The sequence below is a fragment of the Dromiciops gliroides genome, chromosome 6 (assembly GCF_019393635.1).
Source record: "Dromiciops gliroides isolate mDroGli1 chromosome 6, mDroGli1.pri, whole genome shotgun sequence".
NCBI lineage: Eukaryota > Metazoa > Chordata > Mammalia > Microbiotheria > Microbiotheriidae > Dromiciops > Dromiciops gliroides.
The window spans coordinates 144064509-144087352 of record NC_057866.1 but is presented as its reverse complement, the minus strand read 5'-3'; the positions used below and the strand labels follow the sequence as shown (position 1 = coordinate 144087352).

General features: G+C 34.8%; 1 pseudogene; it reads left to right on the top strand.

Annotated features, from left to right (window-relative positions):
* LOC122732105 overlaps positions 1-21402 on the top strand; it is a 33244-nt pseudogene extending 11842 nt beyond the window's left edge.
* Positions 21403-22844: the final 1442 nt, after the last annotated feature.

Genomic DNA, 22844 nt, shown 5'->3' with positions numbered 1-22844 from the left:
CGTCTGTAATTTGAAATGAGAAATTTAGAGGAAAGTACTATTTTTTAAAAAGCTGTAGAAAAAAAAAAGAAAGCAAAACCAGTTTGGAGATTGTCATGAAGTAATAAACTACATAAATCCTCATTTTACCATTGCTTCTAGTTATTGAGTCCTACAAAATAAACTCTTCATTTTACAGAGATGTGGATACAATACAATCATCATCCTGAATACTATTCCCAAAGGAGGAAGGGTCTTGAAATATGTATGAAAGTTTCATATTCTGGGTCACTATTCTTTTCAAGTAGACAACTGAAACTCAGCTGGAAGTGATTGCGACTGAGTAGATTACCTAAATACCGTCCTGAACATTTGAATTAATTCATCATTTTTTTCCAGATGTATTTGGGCCAGTTTCCTGAAACAACTGACATATTTTATGTGATGCATATCTTTTAAGTTTTATGATGAAAATCTCAAGATAAAAGTAGACTCTAAAGATAATATATATGTCATCACTAAGCAGGGTGTTTTGTTAGGGAGGATAAGGTGTTCAAAACAAGAATGACAGAAGAGATGGCGAAAGATTTGTAAAAGACTTAGAAATGATATCACCAGGGATATCCAATATGGGTCACAATTGATTCAGAAGAAAAATGTACTTCACATTCTGACTCTTGTGCATGTTAATTGTCTCATTGTATTAGTATTTCTCATCCGGTGTTATAAGGCAACCAAGAGATATACTTTGATATTTCTACACAAAATAATAAACATATACAATCTCTCTCATTATTCATCAATTAGTTCTGGATGTTCTCCCCAGTGCATTTATAAATTAGAGAAAACTCTTTCATCTTAAGACTTTACCTCCTTCATCACTATTAGATACACAATGTATTGCATTAGTAAATAATCAAACAAAGGTATAAATCATTATTTATAATTATTACACAATATTTACAATTATTGGAATGAGTGAATTTTACATGAGAATCAAGAGAAAGAGGTGTGGCAAAATACTCTCAGTTAATCAACAGGAATATATTGTGTTCCAGACATTGTGACAAGTGTTATAGATGAAGCAGGAGCAGGAGCAGGAGAAGCAGAAGCAAAAGTAGAAGCAGAAGAAGTAGCAGCAGGGAAGGGGAAGGAGGAGGAGGAAGAAGAGGAGGAGAAACAGGAGGAGGAGGAGAGATAAGGGAGAAGGAGTGAAGGGAGGGAGCAACAAAAAGGGAAGGAAGGAAGGAAGGAAGGAAGGAAGGAAGGAAGGAAGGAAGGAAGGAAGGAAGGAAGGAAGGAAGGATGTCTACTTTAAAAGAGCTTATGTTCTCTCCATACTATCACTAAGTACTTTTTTTTTTTTAAGGGAGGCAATTGGGGTTAAGTGACTTGCCCAGGGTCACACAGCTAGTAACTGTTAAGTGTCTGAGGTCGGATTTGAACTCAGGTACTCCTGACTCCAGGGCCGGTGCTCTATCCACTGCGCCACCTAGCTGCCCCTTATCACTAAGTACTTTTAACTCTGAAAACATTATCACATCAACAGGGTAATTCAAGTCTTTCAGGAATTCTTTTAATAATATTCCTTCACAATTTAAGAGTTAAAGAATATTCTCTCAGTGTCCCTTTAGACACCTTTTCCCCTTACTTTCTTCAGTCTCTCAGAAAAGACATTCTTTTAGTATTTTTTGTGATTCATTATCTCTCATTATGAAAGTCAACTTTCACCCGAATGACATTTAAATTCTGACCCTCCAAGAATTTTTCTTAGAGCTACAATAAACATAGACGTTCTCTGCAAGAGGCCATTTAAAATAGGATTGTACAATTAAAAGGGAAAATCAAACAGATTTATGTGGCTTAATTTGAAACACAGTGAAAAAAAATTGAGGTGAGGTAAAGATGATGTAAGTTAGCAGGCATGACAGATGATGTACCAATAACTGAAGCCAGTATGTTGTTGGCACAAGAGTCTCTTTTTAAAATTGTTTTGGGAGGATCACTTTTTAAAGGTGAAAAAAAAATATGAGAGGTTGAGTTTGAGATGGGTAGGATAGGGATTCAGGTAGAAATGTTCAGTATGTAATTATAAATATGAAACAAGTGTTTGAGAAAAAGAATAGGACACTGAATAGGAAATTATTGACATATGTGATGAGTGAAATCTGAAGTAACAGGAAACAAAGGTTCAAGATTCTGAGCATATCGATTTATTAGGTAATGCATACCAATTGTATAACCAATTAGGACAAAACCTCTTCAGCTTGGCCCTGAAATCCAATACAGGGGGAAAACATATTTTTATGCATAGAAAGAAAAAAAATAACAGGAAACAAGGAAGGTTATGAGATTAGTTAATCTTATTTCTAACTGGAGGAATGATTAGGGGCTTTCTAAGTTGAGAAGAAGGTAAATGAGTTTTTGTTTGGTTGTTTGTTTTTTCTTTTTTCTTCTCTTGGTAGCATTCAATTTCATTTTCGAATTATATGCAAAGACTTTCCAACATTCATTTTGCAAGATTTTAAGTTAGAAATCTTTCTCCTTCCTTCCATTCCCTCCTCTCTCCCCAACATGGTAAGCAATCGGATATAGGTTATAAATGCACAATAATGTTATACATATCTCAACATTAGTCATGTGGTAAAAGAAGAATCAAAACAAAAGAGAAAAACAACCAGAAAGAAAAAATAACAATAAATAAAGTGAAAAAAATATATACTTTGATCTGCATTCAGATTCCATAGTTCTTTTTCTGGATTTGGGGAGGATTTTTCATCATAAGTCTTTTGTAATTGCCTTGGATCATTGCACTGCTGAGAAAAGCTGTCTTTCACAGTTGATCATCACACAATCTTGCTATTACTATGTACAATGTTCTGGTTCTACTCACTTCACTCAGAATCAGTCTCTCCAGGTCCTTCTGAAATCTACCTGCTCATTGTTTCTTATAGAACAATAGCATCACATCACATTCATATAGCACAAATTGTTCAGCGATCCCCCAATTGGTGGTCCATTCCCTCAATTTCCGGTTCTTTGCTACCCCAAAATAAAAGCTGCTATAAATATTTTTGTACATGTGGATCCCTTTCCCTTTTTATGTTCTCTTTGGGATATAGATCTAGTAGTGATATTGCAGGGTCAAAGGGTATGTACAATTTTATAGCCCTTTGGGCATGGTTCCAATTTGCTCTCCATAATGGATCAGTTTACAAATCCGCCAACAATGTATGTGTTCCAAATTTTCTACATCTTCTCCAACATTTATCATTTTCCGTTTTTTGTCATATTAACCAATCTGATAGGTTTAAGTTAGTACCTCAATTATTTTAATTTGCATCTATTTATTTAATAGTTATTATAGAATTTTTCATATTACTGTAGATAGCTTTAATTTCTTTATCTGAAAATTGCCTTTATCAGAAACAGTAACTGTAATTTTTTTCTTTATCTTTCTTCTTTCCTTCTAATCTTTGTTGCAATGGTTTTGTTCATGGAAAAACATTTTTTAATTCAATGTAATCAAAATGATCCATTTTGCATTTCATAATGTTCTCTATCTCTTCTTTGTTCATAAATTCTTCCCCTCTCCACAGATCTGACAAAGAAGCAATTCCTTTCTTTTTCTAATTTTCATATGGTAACACCCTTTATGTGTAAATCATGTACCCATTTGGACCTTATTCTGGTATATGTTGTAAGAAGTTGGTCTATGCCTATTTTCTAGTTTTGCCAGCAGTTTTTGTCAAATACTGAGTTCCTATCCCAGAAGCTAGAGTCTTTAGGTTTATCAAACAGTAGATTACTGTCATTACTACACTGTCTTGTGTGCCTAACCTATTCCATTGATCCACCACTTTATTTATTAGGGAGTACCAAATAGTTTTGATGTTTACTGCTTGATACTATAGTTTTAGATCTGGTATGGCCAGGCTACCTATGGATGAAAGCATTTTGAGAGTTGGTGGGGGCGGGGTATGAGCAAGTGGACTTTTCTCAATGTGAAATGATTCCCTCAATTCCCATGGTTAGCAAGCAGGTAAAAAATGCAGGAAAATGAAACAGGTGTCAAAAATGGAGTCTGTTTTAAAAATGGAGTCAGTTGGGTTCACACAATTTCCATAATTCTCTCACATAGAGAGGAACTCTCCAAGAAATAGAATTTAAATAGAGAAAAGCAGAGAGAGGAGACCTGAGCTATCATATGGGCAGGCTTGGAGGAAGGGTACTTTGTGGATGTGAATATGATTTGTAAAGCTAAATATAAATTAATTTTGGATGAACTGCTTGTAGATTTTTCGTGCCTATATTTAAAATCCTTATTCTTTTTTTCTCACAAAAAGCCATCTTTCCCAACTTCTTAATCACTGTCAAGGGCACTACCAATTTTCCTGTCATCCAGGCCTGGAACTCTCAGTATCATCCTCATTTCACACATCTAATATAGTGTCAAGCCTAGCCATTGTTTTTCTTCATGACATCTCTCTCTTCTCACAGCTACCACACTGGTTCAGATCTTCATCCCCTCACACTTAGACTATTCCAACAGCTTTCTATTTGGTCTTCATGCTTTCTATCTCCATCCTAATTTATGTTGTACCCAGCTGCCAAAGTGACTTTCCTGAACAACAGTCCTATATTTATAGTTTATGAAAGTTGAGTTGATAGGGGTACTTAATGATCAAGTGCCTTGCCCTCATTCAAAAAGCCATTATGTATCAGAGGCAAAGCTTAGGACTCTATCTTCCTGACTGCAAGCCCAAACATTCACTACTTCTCATTGCCTCTTTTCATATTCAAAGATTTTGTGAAGTATTTTATTCATAACAGTGTTATAAAGTATGAAGTTTAATTATCATTATCCTCATTTTTACATGAGGAAATTGAGATTCAAAGAGTTTAAGAGGCTTGACAAAGGTTACTCAGTGTCACAGCTGAAATATGAATCCAGACTCTCTGATGCTGAGAAAAAATGCCCAGTTCACCCAGCTGTCTTTAACAGATTCAAAGAACGTTATAAGGGAACTTCAGTACAGGTCTCATAACACTAAGGATAAACACACATATAAACATACACACTCAAATTTGTCACTCATGATTTAATAGGTTACACTGCTAATAATCAATATTTGAAAGGTGGTTTTTTTGTGGCACAATGAGGGTTAAGTGACTAAGTGACTTACCCAGGGTCACACAGCTAGTAAGTGTCAAGTGTCTGAGGCCTGATGTGAACTCAGGTCCTCTTGAATCCAGGGCTCGTGCTTTTTCCACTGTGCCACCTAGCTCGCTCCCGTTTTTTGTTTTTTTTTTAAGTGTTCTTCTTTGTGGATGTTTGTTGGGGTATCACTCATCCTGTATGTATTTCCAACTCAAACGCTGTGAAAAAGAATGACCATTTATCTTCCTCAAAATTATACGCTATATGGTTCTTGGGGTTCAGTACAACATGCATTCCTTGAAGGCAGGGACCATTCTGTTGTTCTCTTTTCAGCTTCATAGAGAAGGACACTGCCTAGTACATAATAGGTTTATTATGGATTTTTCTTAAATTGAGTTTGGGTTATTCAAAAAATCACAGAGATTGCCTGTGAGTGGTTTTGGATGCATTATTTCTATTAATGTGTAATGCAGAGAAGGAGACTTGAATTCTTTTAGTCAGCTAGTTGATGTAATCACAGAAGGCAAGGAGCAGATATCTGAGATAAACAGGTATTATTAATATGCTAATGAAATGCAAAGTCTGTCTACCACAGGTCATGCCTTTATTAAGTGTAAAGATATCCTATGATTGAATTACAAGGTCATGGCCATTGATTGGAAGACAATTGGCCATACTACTTTATAAAGCTAAGACTATTAGGGGCAGCTAGGTGGTGCAGTGGATAGAGCACTGGCCCTGGAGTCAGGAGTACCTGAGTTCAAATCCGACCTCAGACACTTAACAGTTACTAGCTGTGTGACCCTGGGCAAGTCACTTAACCCCAATTGCCTCACCAAAAAAACCAACAACACCAAAATACAAATAAAAAGGGTTTTCCAATGCATATAAAATACATCAGATTATGAAGAAAATTAATTATAATGAAAGGCAGTTATCAAAAATATGTTAGGGGAGGCTAGGTGGTGCAGTGGATAAAGCACCAGCCCTGGATTCAGGAGTACCTGAGTTCAAATCTGGCTTCAGACACTTGACACTTACCAGCTGTGTGACCCTGGGCAAGTCATTTAACTCCCATTGCCCGGCCAAAAAAAAACCCACAAAACAAAACAAAACAAAACAAAAAAACAAACACACACACACACACACACACACACACACAAAACACAAAAAAGCAAAGACTATTAATCCCTGAAAACTGCTAGATAGTTCAAGAGGTTATGTTTAAGGAAGAGAATAATCTTGTGGAGGTGAAATCTTTACATATAGTAGGTGGCAGTAAAGTATAATCTCCTCTCTCTCCCATCAGCCATGGTGTCTAGCAATGGAACTATCATACAAAAGACACAGCATCCATCAGGGAGCACTTTGGTGTGTCAAGCATTTTGAAGGAGGTGACAGAAATAGAAACTCTCCAGAGACAAAGCCACAGAGAGGGAACATTCAAGGCAGGAAGCAGTTTCAAGGAGCAAGACTTCTGGCAATTGAGAAGAGAGAGAACTATGGATTCAAGAGAGTAGTCCTGGTCATCTATAACTGAATTGTGGAAAGAAGCAGATGCAGAAAGTGCATCTGAGTAACTCATCCAGAAAAGATACTGAAGGGGATGGATGCAGCATCAGGAATCCATGAAGAAAGAAACAAAAATGGATGCTGCTGTAGTGTAAGCAGCTTGAGTTGTCATTACCACATGTTTCTCATGTAAGTCACTCACTTCGAGATTATTTGATGACTGAAAGTGTGTATTTGTAGGATAATGTGCCCAAGTTTTTTGGGTGAAAAATTTTGCAACTTTCTTCTCACTCTATCCTTTCAGTAAATGCTTTTGCTTTGAGATAATTACATATGCTAGCTGGCTATTAAAGGTACAATCACTTCTGGGAACTCCGGAGCAATGTTGTTGTGGTGTGATAACACTGATCACCTTGAAACCTGAGAGGAGTCAACCCTAAACCCCTGCAAGTATTCTGAAGACCCATAACGTGCTGAAATGAGAAGGGAACTCCAGAAGCCATTCTACAAATATCAAAAGGATTTTAATAGAAACAAAGTATATATAGAGCCTTCTAAATGGCCACATATAAACCATAAGGAGATATGTCTTATTGTATTTTTATAAAAAAGATAAAAAAGGACTTTTGATTTAAAGGGAGGTATAATAAGACATTTATATTTTGTTATTACAGAGATAGAGATATTAATAATGTGATATAGAGACAGGTTATAGATATAGAGATAGCACAAAAATGTTGTTTATTTTTGCATAGAAAAAGTATGAACACCAAAGTTTCAGATGGTTATGATTTTTTAAAGAAATAGTATTTTATTGTCCCCAATTGCCTATAAAACCATTTTAATATTCATTTTTAAAACTTTTAGTTACAAATTCTGTCCCTTCCTTCCCCATTTTCCTTTCATTGAGAAGGCAAGCAACTTGATATAAGTTATACATATGTAGTTATGCAAAACGTATTTCCATATTACCCATGTTGTGAAATAAAACATAGAAAAAAGAAACAAAACAAAAACTTCAAGAAAGATAAAGTAAAAAAAAAGCATGCTTCAATCTGTATTCAGACACCATCACTTCTTGCTCTGGGGATAGATAGTATTTTTTCATCATAACTCCTTCAGAGTTGTCCTGGATCATTGTATTGCTGAGAATAGTTTAATTATTCACAGCTAATAATTTTATAATAATGCTATTACATTTATGACATTTAATCCCTTCTTTTCATTCCCTCCTTTCTTTCTTCTTTCCCTTCCTTATTCCTTCCCTCCCCTCTCCCTACTTTCATTCCATTCCCTTCTCTTCACTTTCTTTCTTTTCTTCCTTCCCTTCCTTCCTCCCACCCCTTTCTCCCTCTCTCCCTTCATTCCTTCTTTCCATTCTTACCTTCTTCTTCCTTCCTTCCTTCCTCCCTCCCTTCCTTCCTTCCTTCCTTCCTTCTTTCTTCCTTCCTCAAATTTCTACAGTAAAGGTTTATATATAATATTACAGCATTACTTGTCTCTAAATGTGTTAAAGGGAAAGGGGCTTTAATTATTATTAAGTATGAGTGAATATGAAGATTCATTGATTAACCAGTATCCTTATTTGTCAGAGAATCCTGCAGCATGAATAGAGGGAAACTTGCTCTTCATCAGTGGTATAAAGATAAGTGCCTGAAGAAATGTGCTTTTAGAACGTGTATATTTCACAGGGTAATAATATGTCTGGTGGGAAAATCAGCTTTATCGTATTAATTTTTAATATTTGCTTGGGGGAAGGGGAGACACCATAAATTGTTTCTTAATCCAAAAGCTTTCCTGGGTTTCCTAAGGTAAACTAAGATAATATAATTTTCATAGAGAGAAAGTATGGCAGAATTGATGGCTATATATGGAGTCAGTAAAATACTACTTTTGCCACATATGCTGTCACTGTGACCAAGATGTTACCCTTTCATGGCTCATAGGCAACTAATTAATGGCTGCCATGCTCCATAGGTGAAATCAAATCAATAAACATTTATTAAGTACCTACTATGTTTGATTAGTTTCCATACCAGGAGTTCCCTAAATTGATGAAATCAAAGTACCTTCCAAATCATTGTATCTTTCTTCTCACCCCCCAGTCCAGAAAGAAAGAAAGAAAGAAAGAAAGAAAGAAAGAAAGAAAGAAAGAAAGAAAGGAAGGAAGGAAGGAAGGAAGGAAGGAAGGAAGGAAGGAAGAAAGAAAGAAAGAAAGAAAGAAAGAAAGAAAGAAAGAAAGAAAGAAAGAAAGAAAGAAAGAAGGAAGGAAGGAAGGAAGGAAGAGAAAATAAAATGTCATGAAAAGACTTGCCTCTTTTTTCGCCCCAGTGTAGGCATAGTTCCTCAGAGCTCAAGGTCATGCAGAAATTATGTATTTGCTGCAAAACAAGGAAAGGGAAAGGATATCATATCTGGAGGGTGAAGGAGAAAGATGCATTGGAGATATCTTTGGAAAGTGGCCAGTGGTCAGACAGAGAGAATAGAAGTAATGTTAAATGAACATTTCCCCATGATAAGTGCTTCCAATCAATCCTGTTTGTTAACAGCATAGCATATCAGTTATCTCACCACCTACTATTTTTAGCTATTGCATTTTAAAAGCCTCAGGAGATGAAAGCTGACTTTTTTATTGGATCTTTATTATTAGAATTAAGTTTCATGGCTCCTAAAAGTTACACCCAAAAGCAATGCACTTCCTATTGCATATTAAAATAAAGATGCTATGTGATAATGTAGAATATAAATTAATTTAATACTGGGTGGATGATATGTTGTTCTGTAGAGAAAGCATTGCTGTTGGTAATCATAAAATATATTACATTGTAAAAGCAATAAAAACTGTGGGATTGTTTTAATGGCTTCACTACTCTCCAGGCCTGAAATATTTATCAATATTAAATATAAATACAATTTGTGTTGAACACTGACTATTAATAGGTTCTGATGAGACAGCCTTATCAACTGCTTATGCATTCTTATAAGATATTTTGCCTCAGAAAGTTAAAAAAAATGGACTGTTAACTGCAAATTACCACACTGTAAATTCACAAAAGGCAGAAAATTTTAATCAATCCAGTCTATTTATTTGTTAGCCTTTGGGTCTTTGTTATGTTTCAGGTTTATGTTAAAGCTTGCAAAAACAAAAACAAAAGTATGATAAGCTATATTCCCTCTCACACTCAGGGGATTTACTTTAAACTATGGGGAGGAGTTGTGGGGGAGAGGATAAGGCCTGTGAAATAATACTAAGTGTTGAATATAATTAAGTGATAACTTAAATGGCCAATTAAATTCAGCATGCATTCCACTGAAGCACTAACCAGGCCAAAAGAACTGTGCTAGGTATTGGGGATATTAAAAAAAAAAACCAACCAAGAATGAAGTTACCCCCACACTCAGGAAGCATACATTCTACTTTATATGAAGTAGAGGAAACAATGCAAAATAATTCCAAGAGGGAGAGGATGTTAATACTTGCCCAGAGGGGTAGGAGAAGCATAATAGAGGAAGTGTTTCCTGTGGAAAGCTAGAGATACTAACAGATAAAGGTGGGAAGCTACATCTCAATATGATGACTCAAGATTTCTTCCTGGTTCCCTGCTGCGGTGGGATATCCAAACTCCTCCTCAGGTCCTGCAGACACCCCTGTGTTTTCCACCCCCCACAACCAGCTGTTCAACACTCTCACCTGATGATAAGCTTAGTTCCAGAAGATGCTGGTGCTGCAGCTGATTCTGAGGCTGGGGGTAGGTTCCCCTTGCACAGCATGTTTGGGGTCTGTGTTGGTGTGATCAGGGGTTGGATTCTGCTCACAGCCCAGTGCAGCCCCCTTTGATCTGGAAAATAATCTCAGCATCTTTTTTGTGGGTTTTGCTGCTCTAGGGCTTGTTTTATTACCGTTTTGAGGGTAATTGGGTCAGGAGCTCTGTGTGTTTAATTTAATGTCGGGAATGAAAGAATATTAAAACAAAAGAGGGAAGAAATGGTCAAGGGCAAGAGAAATCACTTGATTTGAGCCTTAAAAACACCTGGGCACTCTAAAAGGAAGCAGAGAAAAGAGTGTAGTGTATTCCAGAAACAAGGGTTGAGGTGGAGGATGATCAAGCAAATATACGGAAATAGGGCAGGGAATCTCAGATATAGGGAACTTCAAGTAGATCTGTTTGACAGTAACACCACACAAACTTGAAAAGGTAAGTGGAGTCATTTTATGGATGAAGAAATAACTGGACACAATATGGAATTTTTTAGAATGGGAAGTTTATATGATATAATGATATTTTAGGAAAATTAATCAGTAACATAGTACTAAATTGATTAGAAGTAAGTGTTTGGAGACAAATTACTAGGAAAGAGACCGCTGTGATGATGTAAATATAATACAATGATAGAGAATTGAAACATTGGAAATAGAGGGAATGAATACAATCTTATGAAAGTATTGTTGGGATCAAATAATGGATTGAACTAGGGAAATAGATATCAGTCAAATAAGTCAGATAAGGGAGAGAGAGAGACAGAGACAGAGAGAGAGTGAGCACATTCAGTTATTCAGTTACCTCAGTTCTCCTTGTGACTTGTTAAAGTCAACTGTTTTTTTTCTTTTTGCTCATTCCAGTACTTCTTTCTATATTTCCTAAGTGAGCATTACATGGGGGTTATCCTCTCCATTCTATATATCTTTTTCTCTGTCTGTCACTCACTGACTCTCTGTCCTCCCTCTGTATTATTCTTTGTCTGCCTGTCTCTCTGTTTCTGTGTCTCTCTTTGTCTCTGTGCTTGCTTGTCTATCTCATTTAATTCACTCCACTTTTTAAATAGGGACTATTTAATTTCGAATCTGTATTCCAAATATATAGTACTCATATATATTGTTGTAAGGACTTGTTGCTTGTATTATTGTCATTATCTAGCCTTATAACCATAAGCTTTCTTTTAATCTCTAAGCATATATGTTTCAGGGTCTGAAGCACTTCACTTTCTGGTTATCTCACATCTTCAATTTGATGTTACCAAAAAGAAACTTATCTTTCCAACAAAACAACGCATTTTTTCTTTCATCACTTTTTCTGTCAGGGATGCTGTCATCCCCCAAGTTTTTCATATTTGAAACCTTGATATTATTTTTCATTTTCCTCTATCATATATCATAATCACTTAATATATCATGTCAAAACACTTAAATCTCTCCTTGCCTATACCGCTATACATCCTCATAATTGTGCTACTAGCCTTGGTCTTTTTCTACCTGCATGGATTCATTAAAACTTTCTAAACATTTCTTCTTCAACTCTCTTCCTCTATATTAAACCATGTATAAAAGTATCCACTTATGAATTCATTAGATCATATGATTTTTTTGTCCAAAAGTCTTCAGAACTCCCCATTGCTTATCAAGAAAATTGAAACCCTTTTCCCTGGAATTCAAGTACCTCAACAATTTTATTCAATCTTATCTATATTTATCTCATACTAATCTAAATCAGGATTGTGATATTAGGAGAATTATACCAATATTCCAGAGTTCCTAGGTCAAGGAGAAAATGCTAAAAGCAGCCGAAAAGAAACATTTCAAATAGTGTAGAGGCACAATCAGTATAACACAGGATTTAGCAGTTTCTAAGTTCAAAGATCAAAGGGTTGGAAAAACACTAACAGAAGCAATGAACTTGGTCATATTTCCAGGCTGGAAAAGAATGTTTGTGGTCAAACATAGACTAGAGCATAGAACAGAAGCACAGTGATCACACCTCTATATAGGTCATATCAATTTGAAAGAACTGAAAACTAACAGACTCCAAGATCTAGCTTTGAAAAGAGCAGCATGAAAAACCTGAAGATTAGTACAGTTGCACATGCACTCCAGGAGCAGAATCAAAATTTAAAATAAAGGTAAAATTCAAGAAATAGATAGAAAAAAATGAAGAAAATTAAAAATAATTTGAACAGAGAAAGTTACAATGATGATGAGGAAGATAAAAATACAAATTTAGAAGAAGACACAATAGTCAAATCAACTATATACAACACTTCAAAGAAAAATCTTAATTGGTCTTAGTACATGAGATATGTCCACAAAGAATTTTTAAAATGAAACCAAAACCCAATAAAATAGATAAACCAATGGTTAACTTGATTACAACAGAAAGAAGAAAACCAAATTATCAGGATCAAAAAAGAAATGAGTATAATATTCACCAATGAATATTAAATTTAAGAAATTATTAGGAGCTATTTTGCCCAATTTTATGCCAATAAATTTAGCAACCTAAGTGAAATGAATAAATAAATATCAATTTCAGATGAACAGAGTGGGTTTATAATTCATAAATAACCCTATCTTCAAGAAACAAATTGAGAAAGATATCAATAAAATCCATTAAAAAATCCTCAGGACCAGATGGATTCATAAGTGAATTTGCCATATAGTGAAAGAGCAATTAAGTATAATACTATTAAAGAATAATTAAGTACAATATCATATTAACTATTTGGGGGGAAATTGGCAATGAAGGATTCATGCAAAATTTCTTCTATCAAACAAAAAGGTGCTGACACATAAAGCAGGAAGAGCAAAAACAGAGAAAGAAAAGTATAGACCAATTTCCCTAGCAGATATTGATGAAAAAATTAAATAAAACATTAGGAAGGAGATTATAGAAAAATATAATAAATTTCTTACATTATCATTGGGTGGGATTTATACCAGAAATGTAGGTTTGGTTCAATATTAGGAAAACTATCAACATAATTGACTTTATCAACAACAAATGCAGGCAAAATTATATGATTATTTCAGAAGATGAAGAAATTTGGGGCTAGAGCCAATATGGAACAGAAAAGGCAGGGATTCACCTCTGATCTCCCACATTCCCCTCCAAATAACATCAACTGACGCCTTGAAACAAATTCTGGAGTGGCAGAACCCACAAAAAAAAAAGTTGAAATAATTTTCTAGTCTGACAACTTAGAAGATCAGTAGGAAAGGTCTATCACTCTGGGGTGAGAGTGGAATAAAGGCTAGTGTAGGCCATGTATCTGCAGGACATATCAGGTCCCCAGAAAACCAGAAGCAGTCATTTGGAGTGACTGAATCATCAGTGGAGCTCTCATCTCATAGATGGTAAGGGGGTCAGACAATTGATTGGAAAGAGATTACAGGGTTCCCTTTATTGGTATTATGGACAGGACTTGGTTGTTTTGCCAATACTAGCATCTGGGTTGCAGTTCTGAGTGACAGTTCCAGGGAAAGGAGTAGCACTGGTGCTTCAGAACTTAAGGTTACAGAGGAGTGGGAACCCTGGTAACAGTTCCAGGGTGGAAAGGAGTACTTGTGGTCACTCATAGACCAGTGAACAGGCCAGGAGAGTAGTAAACACACCTCTCCCAATATCATACCACCTTGGAAGAAACAAAAAAAAACATAAAGGTCCCCAGAATTGGCTCAGGAAATAGCAGTACAAAATACTTGAAGCTTGTAGCATTGTCCCCTCGTTCTAGAAGCAGACCCCCACATTGGCATAGGGTAAAAAGTCAAGAAATATCCTGAGAAATGAGCAAAGAACAGAAAAAACCTGATTATTAAAAGTTACAATAGTAATAAGAAAGATCAAAATACTCAACAAAAACAACAAAGTTAAAACTTCTATATCCAAAGCCTCAGAGAAAAATAACTGGATCTCAGGCCATGGAAGAGCTCGGAAAGGATTTGAAAAATCAATATAGAAGAAAGAATTGGAAGAGAAGTAAGAGTGACATAAGTAAACCATAAAAAAGGAAAAAAGAGACCCAAAAAATTCACTGGAGAAAATTAACCTTAAAAAGTAGAACTGACCAAAAGAAAAAGGAAGTATAAAAGTTCATTGAAGAAAATAATTCCTTATAAATTAGAATTGAGGAAATGGAAGTTAATGACTTTATGAGAAATCAAGAATCAAGAAAACAAAATGAAATTAATGAAAAATATACAATAATGTGACATATCTCATTGGAAAAAAAAGAATCTCACCAGGAGAGATAATTTAAAAATTATAGTACTACCTCAAAGCCATGATCAAAAAAAGAGCCTAAAAAGGAGCGTAGACATCATTTTAAGAAATGATAAAGGAAAATTGCCTTGATATTCTAGAACCAGATAATAAAATAGAAATTGAATAAACCCCATGATCCCCTCCTGAAAGAGATCACAAAATGAAAACTCCCAAAAATATGTTGGCCAAATTCCAGAGCTCCCAGGTCAAGGAGAAAATATTGCAAATGGCCAGAAAGAAACAATTAAAATATCATCAAGGATCGGGGCAGCTAGGTGGCTCATTGGATAAAGCACCAGTCCTGGATTCAGGAAGACCTGAGTTCAAATCAGGCCTCAGAGACTTGACACACTTACTGGCTGTGTGACCCTGGGCAAGTCACTTAAACCTCATTGCCCTGCAAAAAAACAATAAACAAAACAAAAAAGCAAATATATATATATATATATATATATATATATATATACATATATATATATTTGAACTGAACATTCAATGAAATAGAGGATGTTCAAGCATTCTTGATGAAAAGACTAGAGCTGAACAGAAAATTTGACTATCACTTACAATACTCAAGAGAAGCAAAAAACTGTAAATAGAAAAAGAGAAGTCATAAGGGACTTAATAAGATTAAATTGTTTATATTTCTGTATGAGGTAATGATACTTGCAACTCCTAAGAACTTTCTCATTATCTGGGCAGTTGGTAGGGGTATATTTAGATACAGGCTACAAGTGTGAGTTAAATGTTAAGGGATAATATTTAAAAATAAAATAAAATTAAGAGGTGAAAAAAAGAAATGCATTGAGAGAAAGGCAAAAATGAAAGGTAGAATAGGGCAAATTATCTCACATAAAAGATGTAGGAAAAAAGTTGTGGTTTTTTTTGTTTTGTTTAGAGTGGAGGGGGAAATGATAAAGGAAGGGGGTAGTGAATGAATCTTACTCTCATATGAATTGGCTCAAAGAGGGAATAACATACACACTTTAGTGGATATAGAAATTTATCTTCCCCTACAGGAAATTAGAAGGGGAAGGGGATAAGAGAAAGGGGGGGGGTGGAGATAGAAGGAAGGGCAGATTGGAGGAGTTGTTAGTCAGAAGCAAAACATTTTTTTTAGGAAGAACGGGGTGAAACGAGAGGAAGAATATAATAAATAGAGAGGGAAATAAGATGGAAGGAAATAGAGTTAGCAATTGCAACTGTGAAAAAAATTGAATCATTTCTCTAATAAAGGCCTTATTTCTCAAAAAAATGTATAGAAAACTGAGTCAAATTTATAGAAATAAGATATGTTCCCCAATTGATAAATGATCAAAAGATATGAATAATTTTCAGATGAAGTCATCAAAGCTATCACCATATGGAAAAAAATGCTTTAAATTACTATTGATTGGAGAAATGCAAACTAAAACAATTCTGAGGTACTGCCGTATACCTATTAGATTGGCTATTAGGATAGAAAAGGAAAATGACAAATTTTGGAAGGGATATAGGAACAATGAAACATTAATTCATTGCTGGTGCAGTTGTGGACTGATTTAACTACTCTTTAAAGCAATTTGGAACTATGCCCAAAGGGCTATGAAATTATATACATCCTTTGAAGTAACAATACCACTACTAAGTCTATTTGAAAAAAAGAGATTAAAAAATGAAAGTACCTATATGTACAAAAATATTTATAGCGTCTCTTTTCTAGTGGCAAAGAATTGGAAATTGAGAGCATAACCATGAATAAGTTCATGGCTGAACAAATTGTACTATGTGATTGTTTGGAATATTATCATGTTATAGGAAAGGATGAGCAGTATGCTCTCTGAAAAACCTGGAACATATTACAGAAGCTGATGTAAAGTGAAATGTGCTTCATACAATATAACAAAAATATTTTAAGATGACCAATTGTAAGTGACTTCTATCCATAGAGAAAGAACTGAGAATGTCTGAATAGAGATTGAAGCATACTTTTTTCTCCTAACTTTATTTTTCTGGAGAGTTTTTTGTCTATGTTTTCTTTCAAACATGACTAATATAGAAATAAATTTTGCATTCCAATGATGAGACTGGGGAAGGAGGAAGGGACAGAGTTTGGAACTCAAAGTTTTAAAAAGGAATATTAAAAATGGTTTTTACATGTAATTGAGGAAAATAAAATAATAAACCACATATAAAAATAAAATAAACTGGCAAAAGGAGGGGGGAGAATAAGCCAAATGAAAAAGAAGGTACAAAAACTCAATGAAGAAAATAATTCATTGAAAATTAGAATTGGGCAAATAGAACCTAATGACTTTTTGAGAAATAAAGCTACAATAAAACAAAATCAAAAGAATGAAAAAAATAGAAGAAAATGTGTAAAAAAAAATCTTATTTAAAAAAAATAATGACTAACCTGGAAACCAGATTGAGTTGAGATAAGACTTATTGAATCTGATAACTATGTTCCCAAAAAGAGCTTAAATATCACATTTAAGTAATTATAGAAATTGAAAGAATCCATTGGACACCTTCTGAAAGAGGTCCCATGAATATTATAGACAAATTCCAGAGCTCCCAGGTCAAGGATAAAATATTACAAGCAGCAAGAAAGGAATAATTCAGATATTATAGATGCACGATTAGAATAAGAAAAGATTTATCAGTTTCTGCATTAAATGATCATTGTGTTTAGAATATGATATTGCAGATGGCATAAGAGCTAGCATTTTCACCAAGAATCAACTGGTAACCAAAACAGAGCATAATCCTTTAGGGGGAAATAGATTTTCAATGAAATAGAAGAATTTCAAGCATTCCTGTTGAAAAGACCAGTGCTGAATATGAATTTTTTATTTTGAATAAAAAAAAAACTCAAGGGAAGCATAAAGAGGGTAAACAGGAAAAAATTATAGCATTTTAAATAAGATTAAATTGTTTACATTCTTACATGGGGAAATGATCTTGTAACGCCTAAAAACATTTTCATTATGGCAGTTAGAAGGAGTATACATAAACAGAGGGTATGGGTGTAACTTGAATATGATTAGATGATTTACTTTTAAAAAATACAGGATGAGAAAGAGGCATGCACTGGGAGAAGGGGAAAGAGAGAGGTAGAATGGGGTAAATTATCTCACATAAATAGCATAAAAAAGCTTGCAGTGAAGGGGAAAATTAAGGGCCAGGCAACTTAAGGAGTCTAAATACAGATTGAAGCATACTTATTTTTTCTTTTTTGTAACTATTCTCTTTTGCCATATGACTAATATGGAAATGTATTTAAGATTACTGCACAGGTATAATCTATATTAAAGTGCTTGCCTTCTCAAGGAGGTGTGGAATAAAGGAGAAAGGAAAAATCTTTTTTTTTAAGTTAATCTTAAAAATCATTTCTGCATGTAATTGAGAAAAAGATAAAATAAAATAATCTATAAAAGTAAGATAGGTTTATTTAAATATGCTATTTTCTCTTCTATTGATGTGGGAAGTTTATAATTTTTGAAAATATTTACCCACTTCACTTAGATTCTTTATTTTATGAGGATTAAATTGGGCAAAACAATTTTTAATAATTGATTTAATTTAATCTTCATTGGTGATTCGGCCTTTTCATTTTCGATACTAGTAATTTGGTTTTCTTCTTTCTTTTTTGTAACAAAATTAACAGATGATTTATGTATTTTTTAAATGAAACCAGCTATAAGTTTGACTTTTTAGTCCACTTATTGTTTTCTTTCAATTTTATTCATTTCTCCTTTGAGTTTAAGGTTTCCATTGTGGCATTTAATTGAGAATTTTAATTTATGTTTTTTTATTTATTGGTTGAATGAACAAGTCATTGATCTCCTCTTTCTCTCCTTTATTGATATGTACTTGTAGAAATATACATATTTACCCCTAATTAACACTTTGGCTGCATCTCACAAATTTTGGAACAATGTCTTATTATTGTCATTCTCTTAAATGAAATTGATTTTTTCCATGATTTGTTCTTTGACTCACTCATTAAGATTTGACTATGTAGTTTGAAATCATATTTTAATCAAATTTTTCATGAATCTTTATTAAATTAATTTTTATTTCATTATGACTTGAAAAGGGTGAACTTAGTATTTCTGTTTTTCTGCATTTTGGTGTGAGATTTTTATGCCCTAAATCTTGCTAAATTTTATGAAAGTTCCATGTACAGTAGAGAAAAATGTATACTTTCTAATCCCATATAGTTTTCTCTAAAGATATATCATATCTACCTTTTCTAAGAGTCTGCTAATCTTCTTGATATTTTTATTAATTTAAACTAGTTCTTAGATAGGACAATTGAAGTTCCTCACTAGTATACTAGTATTCCTCACTATTTACTTCTTTAATACATTTAACTTTTCCTTCAAAAATGTGGGTGTTATGCTGGTTAGTGCACATATGATTAGTATTGGTATCATTTAATTGTCTATTGTCTTTTTTCAGTAAAATATGATTTACATGCTTATTCCATTTATTTAAGTCTATTTTTGTTTTTGCTTTCTCTAAGATGATGATAGTTATGCCTGTCTTTTTTACTTTAGCTGAAGTATAATAGATTCTCTTCCAGCCCCTTATTTTAACTCTGTGTATCTGTTTCAAATGTGCTTCCTGTGAACAAAATATTGTTGTATTTTGGTTTTAAAGTCATTCTGCTATCCATTTCTGTTTTGTGGGTGTGTGCATGACATTTACATTAAATGTTATGATTACTAGATGTCCATTCCCCACCCATTTTCTTCTGTTTATCCTTTTGTTTTTAATCCTGTCCCTCCTCAAAGGCTATTTTCTTTCTGATCTCTGGCTTCTTTTATCTTCTATCCCTTTTAATACCTTCTCTTTCTCTTATTCCCTTTCCCTCCTAATTTCCCATTGGTTAAAATACATTTTATATTAGTAATTGGATATATAGACATATTTTCCCTCTTTGAATGACTATAGATGTGAATGAGGTTCATGCATTGTCCATCCCCCTTTCCACCACTTCCCTCTCCACTGTAAAAGATCTTTAGTGCACATTTTTGGTGAGATACATTTCCCCATTCTTCCTCTCCCTTCCTTCTCCCTTCTCCCAGGGCATATTTCTTTTTCATTTATTCATTTTTTTTACATTATCCCAACATATTTGACTCTTACTTGTACACTCATTATATGTAGAATCCTATAAAACAGGTCTTAGAAGATACATGCATCATTTTGCCCCATCTTTTATTATTATTCATTTATTTATTTATTTTGGGCTGATATGTACTCAGCCTACCTGAATTGTTGCTACTTACATAGTCCTTACACATTTCTTTTTTGGATCCCACCTTATACTCTACTTTATACTTTTCTGATAGATTTCTGCACTATTGTGCCTCATAATTATTTATACTGAGAAAATGTGGTGGAAAAAATGCCCTCCTGACATTGTGTGGCTCCTTTGTTGTTAATTTATGGAAGATAAAAAATGTACAGTATGAGCAAGCATGGATAGTTTGTGTAATAGGCATGATTCCCTACTGTCCTAGCCCAGGTTTTATGTTGGGACAAAATGAGGCATTCATAACTCACTGAACTTGAAACACAGATCTTACTTTACCCCAAACATACAGTAGCATTTAGCTCCTTTTCATCCATCCCCACCCCAGCTTCACTTTAAAACACATCTCCTCAGTATATGATTAGGTTATGGTAATTCATGTGGTCTCAGGCATCTGCCAATTTAGAGAGACCCAGACTAAAAGGGTAGGCCAGGAACCCACAGAAAACAAGCTAGAGCCGGTCTGATTTCACAGGGTAGCAAAAAATGTAAAAGGACAGTCAGGAAAAAGGTGTCAGGAAAACACTGGTGCTATCACAAGTGATGATTGACATTTGGGAGGGAATGCCTGTATCTTTAAGTTCAAAAGTCTTTTGTTTCATTGGTGTATTGAAATATTTTTTGATAGTCTTTTAAAAATTTGGGGGCTGAGCCTGAGCAAAGATGGCTGTGCCCATGTGAGTCTTCTGCTAGCTCTCTCTGGTGTTCGGCGGCGTCCAAGTTTGAGGCCAACTCAGGGAACAACAACACGGAGGCCAAGATGCTGAGGGTGGTGCAGAGGGCCTGAGAGCCAACAGTCAGAGCAGCCGGGGAGCCTCCCTGCGCCCTGAGACCTCTGGGAAATGGCCTCCTCCTGCACGAAGCCCGAGCCTATGCAGACCAGAAAGCAGCAACTCAGTCTAGCCAGATGGATAACCTCCACCATGCTGCTGAAAGATTATCAGAATGTCCCAGGAATTGACAGGGTTCATGATGTTGTGAAAATAGAAAATGAAGATAAAGACTGAGCAGCTGTTAAACAAGATCACAGAAAACCCAGAAGGTACCACATCCCTGGAAACTCAAGTTATAAGATTGACGATGAAGATCAGAAACTATGAAGAACACACGAAGACGAAGCATCACAAAGACAAGGCTCACAAGCCATCCCTGCTTATGACCACTGACCAGAGAAAGAAGCTACTCAAAAAGCTTCGGCAGACTAACTTTGACGTATTTGAGAAGACGCGTAAAGAGCTGGGCATCGGGTACACATTTCCCCACTCTATTAGTGGACCAAGCACTGGCAGTGGATGGCTAAAAAGGCTTTTTGTATTAAGGTTTTCCAGGAGCCACAGAAGCTGAAGAAGCAAGAAACAGGACTGAAACGTGAAGGAACAAAGAGGCCCGAGATTCAGGGAACTTCAGTTTGATGGCCAGGCTCCACCAATCCTCTAGCACTTTATCCAGTCCAAAAAATAAATTGTTAAAACCCAGGAAAAAAAATGTGTTTATTTTTATGAAGTTCAGAAATAAAACAAGCATTTCCATAACATTGTAGAATATTAAAAAATATTATATATGAAAATATAAATCTATTGTATACAAATTGCTATTTTGTTTACATATATAATAATGTTATTATGTAGCATTCTTTTTTCCTTTTTTATCTTCTTTCCCACTCATAGCCCTACAGATGGCTACCATTAGATGCATGTATGTTTTATATAATATTAAGTATTATATACTTAGCCCATGTTTTGGATTGTTCTGTTGGTGACCCCCCCATCATCATCATCATCATTATCATTATCATGGAGACACTAAATTGTTGGTGGCAAGCAGGTCAAATTACCTTTAGAAGGGACCAATTTCAGGTTATGTTTATGTCAAAATATATTATCATCATGACACTATTTCCTCAATAAGCTAAAAGCCTATTTGACTCCATTTGTTTTTGTTTTTTGTTTTTTAGTGAGGCAATTGGAGTTAAGTGACTTGCCCAGGGTCACACAGCCAGTAAGTGTTAAGTGTCTGAGGCCGGATTTGAACTCAGGTACTCCTGACTCCAGGGCCGGTGCTCCATCCACTGCGCCACCTAGCTGCCCCTCCATTTGTTTTTAAACAAGTGAACATATAATCTTGGCATTAAAACTTTCTAAGAAAGTATTCAAAAATATTTGATTTTTTAAAAGACTGACTGAAACCTAGAATTGAGAACCTAACATTTAAGGCTATATTATGTGCCATTGTTTTACACTGCCAAAATCTATACTAATAGAGTTTCAGATTATATGGGCAGACTTAAAGGATGCCACCACCAATACAACATTGTAAGAAGGTTTGTCTACATTTATTGCCTCTGCTTTCTTGACATACTCACTTCTCAATCCTTTTTGATATGATTTCTGTCCTCTTCAAGGTTACCTGGCCTTTTTTTGAGTGTTCAATATGGTTGGCTTTTTTTTCAGTGCTAATTCTATTCTAGTTCTTTGTAGCTATCACTGCAAACTACTTCTTTCTGGTTATGGTTATTCTGTCTTTCCTCTTATTTTATGATGTCAGTGTCTTTCCCTAATTTCTTTTCTTAGAAGTGTGATTGTTTTCTGTCTTTTTTTTTTCTAGATCATCCATACAATAACTTTGGGGGGCGGGGCGATGAGGGTTAAGTGACTTGCCAAGGGTCACACAACTAGTAAGTGTCAAGTGTCTGAGGCTGGATTTGAACTCAGGTACTCCTGAATCCAGGGCTTGTGCTTCATCTACTGTGCCACCTAGCTTCCCTCCATTTAATAACTCCTTAGTATGGATGCTTCTCAAAACCATGTTATGGATGTTCTCTTCTCACTTTCTTGCTCTTTTCATGATTTTATCA